General features: G+C 41.7%; 1 pseudogene; it reads right to left on the bottom strand.

Moving 5' to 3' along the window:
• Positions 1 to 2,838: 2,838 nt before the first annotated feature.
• LOC124864849 lies at positions 2,839 to 8,064 on the bottom strand (annotated as a pseudogene).
• Between the last annotated feature and the right edge of the window lie 446 nt (positions 8,065 to 8,510).

The following is an 8,510-nucleotide window of genomic DNA, read 5'->3' as shown; positions in this document are numbered from 1 at the left end:
TGGAACAAAGTTTGCTTCTGCAGGCCTCAGAGAGAAAGTGAAGCAAAATGCTTATACCTTAATTTCCCCTTTTTCTGAATGAATACCGGATACACAAACAGTAATTCATCCGTACTTAACTAACGCATATGATCCCGTGATCTTATGACACTCTGGGATCCAGTTGAAGAGTTTATGTCTGTTTGCCAGCAAAGAGACATTAGCGCGCTGTCTCCCTGGCCAGCCTCGCACGGAGTCCGGGTGGTAGACAAAGACTTGTGGGAGAAGTTGGGGTTTTATGTGGAAAGTAGCATCATGGGAAGTTCGCTGTTACCCCCAATTCCTAAGTTGTGCTGGAAGTAGATTAATGCAATTTATTTTGAAAGTTCCGGAAAAGTTTGTACCGCATCTTTCATGTTGTTTTCATGGCTGTGGGTCCCAACAATTAGTTAGTCTGATTCGCTCCGGAGCTCGTTCGGAGGGCTTTGTGGGAGAGGTGTCCTGGTCTTCGTCCGTTCTGCGGGATGCAGGAGTTGAATTTCCCACCACATGTAGCATCTGGAGGTTATAGTTTAAAAAGACTCTGGTACGCTGTTTGCGGGATGGTGGCTGCTGTGTTCAGATGCGTTTCTCTATCAGCAGCTGCTGATTAGAGGCTTCAGTGGTCTGCAGGCTCACCATCCGTGATTTAAAATTGGATTGTATTTCTACAAAGCGTTTTGTAGCCACAGGTATGATAGCTGCATGCTTCATTAAAATTCATCTGCTGGTACATTATTGAAATTGAAGTCTAAGATGATTAAATACATTTTTTTATGCCTCTTTTAGCAGCTCTTGAACATCATATGCAACAGTTTCCAGGTGGTTTTACTGATCTATATGGTGTTTACTTCAGTGATAAAACCTTAGTCAGTCCTATACACAACGCTTTTTACGTTAAGCAGCTACTGAAGCACTTATGTTTGGAAAAATAACTATTTTCTGCTGTAGCATTTTTGAATAATGGATTTTCTTCTACTTAAAAATGGCAGCAGACTGACTGACTGCAGCATCATGGACAGTGACACCAGCACTGGTCAGGGCCACATAGGACTGGAAAGCTGCTTACAGTGCCAAGAACAGGTAATCAACTTTTTCATGTTGCAACCCCAAACTTTAATGTATTTTATTGGGATTTTATATCATAGACAAACACAACATAGTGCATTATTGTAAAGTGGAAGTTAAATGACATATGGTTTTCTAAACCATTATGGATAAAAACATTAATAGCTAAAAGTACTAAAAGTGTGGGCTGCATTGTTATGTAGCTATCTTTAATAATCCTAAATAAAATCCAGTACCACCAACTGTTTTCAGCGGTCACCTAATCAGTAGACAGAACCCATCTGTTCTTTTCAGGCCTCAAATGTTTGTTTGAGAACAAACCGTGTCATGAAGTCCAAAGTACAAAGCAGACAGTTTAAAGGAGGGTTAGGTTTTAAAAAAATATTCCAAACTTTAAACGTCTCACAGAGCTCTCGATATTATGTAAACATGGAAAGAAGGTGGACCAACTACAGACCTATCAGGACATGGACGTCCACCTAAACTGACAGGCCGGCTAAGGAGTGGATTCACCACAGAAGCAGGCAAGTAGCATATGCAGGAAATGCTAAGCTGACTCCTCAGGTGGAGACATCTAACAGCAAGACATCCGTTTGTTAAATAAATCTTGCCTTTATAGATAAGATGTCCAATTTGCAGTTTTCCTTAAATCATGTAGGGGATGCAGCAATCATGTGAAAGAAGGTGCTCTGCTCAGAGGAGACCAAAATGTAACTTGTTGACCTTTATCCAAATCCCTATATGTAGCAGATAAGTAACCTTTTGTCACCATGAAAACACCATCTCCATGGAGATGCAACATCAGGCTTTACTTCAGCAGGGACAATAAAGATGGACAATCCTAGATGAAACTTGTTAGAGGCTGCAGGCAGAGGTTCACCTTCCAGCAGGACAACGACCCTATACATACGGCCAGAGCTACAATGGAATGATTTAGGTCAAAGTATATTTATCTGTTAGCAAGGCCCAGTCAAAGTCCAGGCCTAAATACAAGTGATAATATGTGGCAAGACACATACCTTCAGAGATGATCTCCATCCAGTCTGACTGAGCTTGAGCTTTTTTGCAAAGAAGAGTGATCAAAAACTGTCAGTCTATAAATACTTAAAGTGGTTAGAGACATACAGCAAAAGACCTGCTGCTGGAACTGCAGAGAAAGGTGGCTCTACATAGTATTGACTAGGTAGTAGGGTTAAATATAAATGCATGCAACACTTTTCAGATTTTTTTGTTGAAAAAAGTGTCATAAGTTTCTTTCTACTTCATAATTTTAAATGACTTTGTGTTGGTGTGTCACATGAAAAGCTAGTAAATGTTTATGGTTGGAACTGGCACAATATAAAGGGGTGTGGATAGTATTGCATGACACTGTTTTCCCTGTAATTTACACAATGTTTTGTAGGTATAGTCCTATGTTCACTCAGGAATCTATACAATCACTAGCCACTACATGGTGTACACTTTTACACCAGGTAGGACCCTTTCTGCCATCAGAACTATTTTCATTCTTCATGGAATTGTCAAGGCTATGGTGGAGGACCCCAAAATGCAGGCGGACTGGAAGTATTGTTGGTGAGAAATATGATTTAATAAACAAACTAACTACAGAAGGTGACGACAAAAACAGGCATGGACAGGCTTAGCATGAATGACAAAAACTAGGTGACATGATCTGAAATGTTTCCGCCAGGAATGAACAGAACTGTTGTGTATATATGGAGCTAGAACCAGGTGAAACGAGGAGACTGAACGCTAGGTGCAGGTGAACCGAATGAAGATGACTGAAAACAGACTGGAGAGAACAAAAGGTGGCTGGAGCAGAAAAGAGACTCTTGAATACAAACTAATAGAAACACAACTAGTAAACAGTGAAATTAAAGCATCACCAGAAACAAGATCCAAAAAGCTAACTTTATGAAACATGAACTACAAGCCATAAACTAAAGCATGACCAGGAAAATAATAAACAGAAGCAAGATACAAAACCTATCAAGAATATTAATAAGAAGAAGAACCCAAAAATACCTACAAATCATGACAGGAATAGACTGAAGGGGGATTTTGCTTCTTATTGTCACAATAGCATTACACATTTGCTTCAGATTTACGTCCATAATGAAAATGTGCTGTTCCACCACATGAAAACAAGTTCTCCGTTATATTGAGATCTGGTGACTGTGAAGCCATTAGAGTACAATGAATTCATTGGCATTTTCAAGAAACCTAGAGATGACTTGTGAGATGGTGCACTATCCTGCATTTAGAAATAATTACCCAGAAGGCTGTTTTGTTTATTCAGCAAATCATTCTTTAAAATATTATTTTATTAAAATAATGTTTTATTCCTTCATTTTCCTTGGTAGTTTTAGTCTAATAAAGAGTTGTTCATTGGAATATGTTTGACTTAGGGTTGAATTATTATATTTTCTATTATAATTCTTATATTTTAAGAAGCTGTGTGAATTTATTCCATATGTGAGCAGAGTTTGGCAGTTCAATATGGCCAGAGCTCGATTCACTCTTTCATCTATTGTCCTTATACCACCGCCATATTGGGCTAGTATTCCAGAATGATACTCGATAGACTGAATGGTTATTTATTAAATGTTAAATAATGTAAGCATCTTGATTACTCCAACACAGTTAAGTTCACTTTATTGTTAAAACTAGTAAAAATGTTTTCTATCTAAAGAAACCTAGCTGATTGCATCGTGTTACTGTCTCACCCCTCCTTGACGAGCATGTGGCGACAGTGAGAAGTCGTTCGTATCGAGTCATTACCTTTGGAACAATCTCACGATGAAACCTATGATTTCTTACATGGTTTCTGGCCTCAATGAGTCCAGCGTAGTGATTACTATCTTTGCATTTTTGAGACCAAGACAACCCTTACTACGTTCTTTTCTACATTAATCTGGAAAATATTCCGACTCATTCATTCATTGATATTTTGTTGCTCCAATGCAACAAAAATAAAAGTTGTTTTACTTATGAAACGAGAAATCACTAAAATGTGTATTCTAGCTGAGGAACTGTAATTATGAGCCTTATATAATTTGTGTCTCATTTTATGTAAGTGATCATTAACTATGACCTTTTATTGATATGAAAATCTTCTTCCCACACCCACCCCATTTTGTGATCAATGACCTTTTCCTGCTTTAATTTGGCCCAATAAAGGGAGTGCTATTAAAATTTTTATCTTTTTAGGTGGAATAAAACTAAGCTTTGTTACAACAGCTGTTGTCTACCTCCCAGTAGATCATTGAGTCATGTAGCTCTTGATGTCCCAGAACTACACAGGTCAACGGGTAAGTCTACCAGTATCGACAGGTTCTCTACAGGTTCTCATTTTGTCACCTCAGCTTCTGTCCCAGGTACGGAGAGTATTTCATCAAGTCCTTGGTGCAAGGCAGTTAATAGTTTTTTAGGGGGCCCTATGTGAGATCATGTTACAGGCCTTTTTTTCAGGGTTGGTAGATTGCTGATATCAACAGCAAAGTCAGTTCAATCAATATCAGATTCAACTTTAGTGGCCTACTCAGTGTGGTGCACAGTCTGTCACACTAATTGCGCAATTCCCCACCATTTAGTTGTTGGAAGTTAAGGTATTCTTCAAATATGGCACTCAGTGTTTCTAATCTATCATTTAAGGCACGGATGTCAAAGTCAAATACACCGAGGGCCAAAAAACCAAATTTGCTACAAGCCAAGGGCCAGACTGGTTCAATGTTTATTAAAGCATATTGAAATAATTGCACATAGCCTATTGAACCAAGACCTAACACAGAGTATATTATTTAATAATTAAATGAATAAAGCAATATTTTCTTATGGATTTGTCAGTAATTTCAAGTGAAACCATTTTTCAACAGGCAGACAAAAATTAACTTCCATCAAAGAAAAATCGCATGTTCTGTACAATAAAAGACTAAAGCAATATTTTGTTATGGCTCTGTCAGTAACCTCAAGGGAAAACATTTTCAACAGGCAAACAGCAAAAAATGTAATTGGTTTGAAAAACAAAGTATGCTTCTTAATATCAAGATAAATACAAAAATAAAAGTGCATGCATTATAAACTGAAAAATCGTTATTGAGCTGCTCTATGATCCTACTGATCATTGCTTTCAAATAGTAAAATAAGAAAACTAAAAAAAATAAATCAGTTCTATTCTTTCTCATGGCTCTTATATGCAATTTTCCCTGAGTACATTCAACTGAAAAATAAATATGAATACTCATACTCGTACTCGTTGTCTTCCGCTTATCCGGGACCGGGTTGCGGGGGCAGCAGACTCAGCAGAGATGCCCAGACGTCCCTCTCCCCAGACACCTCCTCCAGTTCCTCCAGGGGGAGCCCAAGGCGTTCCCAGGCCAGCCGAGAGACATAGTCCCTCCAGTGTGTCCTGGACCGTCCCCAGTGGGACATGCCTGGAACACCTCCCGAGGAAGGCGTCCAGGAGGCATCCGGTATAGATGCCCGAGCCACCTCAACTGGCTCCTCTCGATGTGGAGGAGCAGCGGCTCTACTCCGAGCCCCTCCCGGATGGCCGAGCTCCTCACCCTATCTCTAACAGAGTACCCGCCACCATACGGAGGAAGCTCATTTCAGCCGCTTGTATCCGGGATCTCGTTCTTTCGGTCATGACCCAAAGTTCATGGCCATAGGTGAGGGTAGGAACATAGACCGACTGGTAAATTGAGAGCTTTGCTTTTCGGCTCAGCTCTCTCTTCACCACAACGGACCGGCACAGTGCCCCCATTACTGCGGCAGCCGCACCAATCCGTCTGTCGATCTCCCGCTCCATTTTTCCCCCACTCGTGAACAAGACCCCGAGATACTTAAACTCCTCCACTTGAGGCAGGAACTCCCCTCCAACCTGAAGAGGACAAGCCACCCTTTTCCATTGGAAAACCATGGCCTTGGACTTGGAGGAGCTGATCTTGATCCCAGCCACTTCACACTTGGCTGCGAACCGCCCCAGCGCATGAAGTAGGTCTTGGCTAGAGGGGACCAGCAGGACCACGTCATCTGCAAAAAGAAGAGACGAAATCCACTGGTCCCAAACCAGACCCCCTACGGCCCTTGGCTGCACCTAGAAATTCTGTCCATAAAAGTTATGAACAGGACCGGTGACAAAGGGCAGCCCAACAGTCTCATCTTTTGTACAAGTTCATCAATGTTCGGGGTTAGGCTCTGAGCTGAGGAAATTCTCTTGATTGAGTGAAGGTGATTATCAGTAAGACCGCTCCTGTGTGATGTTTTGATTAGCTTCATTAAAGAGAAAAGTTGTTCACACAGGTATGTGCAGCCAAACATAGAGAGCGTCTGAGCAGCCTTGAAGCGCAACTGGGGCATTGTGTCTGGGATGAAACGTGCAAAATCAGCAACTTCCACTCTCTCATATTTTTCCTTCAGTGTGTCATTGTACTGGAGCTCAATCAACTCCATTTGTAGATTTGGTGGTGCGCTTTCTACATTGACTGCAAAGGGATTGCTGAGCAGTTCAAACCTGCTTTTTTGGGCTTCAAAGTCAGCAAATCGGCGTTAGAAGTCTGCGGCAAGTATGTTGAGTTTATCAGCAAACTGTGCACTCGGGAACACAGCGGTAGAGAGCTTCTCTTTCTTGGTCTGGCAGCTGGAAAAGTGTCTCATGTTTTCTTTCCTCATCTGCGTCTCCCGCAGAGTCAGCTTGGTTTTAATGGCCTTCACTGTACTGTACATATCAGAGATGACACATCCCCGTCCCTGCAGCTGCAGGTTCATCACATTCAGATGGCTCATGATGTTGCAGAGAAACGCCATTTCACACAGGAAAGTTTCATCTCGGAGCTCTGTTGTGTCTTTCCCCTTGCTTTCCATGAACAGACAGATCTCCTCACGCAGCTCGAAACATCTTTGCAGCACCTTTCCCCGGCTTAGCCATCGCACCTCTGTGTGATACAGTAAGTCACCATACTCTGTTTCTAACTCGCCCAGAAATGCCTTGAACTGGCGGTGATTTAAACCTTTGGCTCTGATGATGTTAACTGCTCATTACATGTTCCATTTTCAAGGCTTTGCCATACAACAACTCTTGGTGTATGATGCAGTGATAAGCTGTCAGCTCATCTGTGACGTTTTCCTCCCACTTCCTCTCACGCATCCTTGCCACCAATCCACTCCTGTGCCCACACATTGCGGGTGCTCCATCTATGGTTGATCCCACAAGTTTTTCCCAAGGCAGCCCCATCTCATTTACACATCTGGATACCTCTTCATACAAATCCTATCCTGTAGTTGTGCCATGCATAGGACGTAATGCCAAAAACTCTTCTGTTATGCTTAGGCTGGAGTCTACTCCACGAACGAAAATTGATAGCTGGGCAATGTCAGATGTGTACGTGCTCAATGTCAGATGTGTACGTGCTCAATGTCAGATGTGTACGTGCTCTCATCCACAGCAAGAGAATATGCAATGAAATATTTTCCCTTTCTCAAAAGTTGTTCTTTTATATTGGTGGAAAGCTGGTCTACACATTCAGTAACGGTGTTTCTGCTCAAGCTCACGTTTGAGAATAGTTGTCTTTTGTCTGGGCACACTGCGTCACAAACTTTAAGCATACAGTTTTTGATAAACTCTCCTTCTGTAAAGGGCTGGGCTGATTTTGCGTCCTCTTTTGCCACAATAAAGCTAGCCTTGACAGCAGCCTCGTTTTGTGATTTGGCATATGCGAACATAGCCTGCCTGGACTTAAGGCCTCGTTTTAATTCTTCCAACTTCTGTAGCCTTTGTTCCGTGTCCATATTCTTGTCTTTGTCTGTGTGTTTCTGAGAAGTTTGATAGTGCCTTCTTAGATTATATTCTTTCATTACAGCCAAACTTTCTTCACACAGAAGACACACAGGTTTGCCTTTTACCTCCGTGAACATGTACTCTGCCTCCCACCTGGCTTGAAATCCCCTGTTCTCAGCGTCCACCTTACGTTTAGCCATTTTTGAGGATGCGGGTTCCTGAAAGTTGATCTCTGCTGTGATTGCTGATGAACAATAAAGCCGCTTGTGCGCGCTACAGTGACTTCGCGGACTACCGTTGCATTGTGGGGAATGTAGTGTTGGTGCGTGAAAAACGCCAGCTGTGGCCTGTGGGCCAGTTCTAATAGTAATTAAATATCATCCGGGGGCCATAGATAATTAATTATTTTTGAAAACGCTCTGTCTGCCGAGGGCCATCCACATCACCTACCCGACCTACTTATTTCTTTTATCCTCCTCATTATTTTCTGGTACATCTGTTAGGTTTTCCCTTTGGTTAGATATGGGTATTTGTGTTTTCTCCTTTCATATTAGTCTCCCTTCCTCTACCAGAGCCACTATGCGATTAAGTTCATTCACCTGTGCTGCCTGTTTCTTTAGACTGCACTTGTTCCTTCTCCTATTTA

This window comes from Girardinichthys multiradiatus, chromosome Y (assembly GCF_021462225.1).
Source record: "Girardinichthys multiradiatus isolate DD_20200921_A chromosome Y, DD_fGirMul_XY1, whole genome shotgun sequence".
In the NCBI taxonomy this organism is placed as follows: domain Eukaryota; kingdom Metazoa; phylum Chordata; class Actinopteri; order Cyprinodontiformes; family Goodeidae; genus Girardinichthys; species Girardinichthys multiradiatus.
The sequence above is the reverse complement of the archived record's forward strand: the minus strand, read 5'-3'. Positions and strand labels throughout refer to the sequence as shown.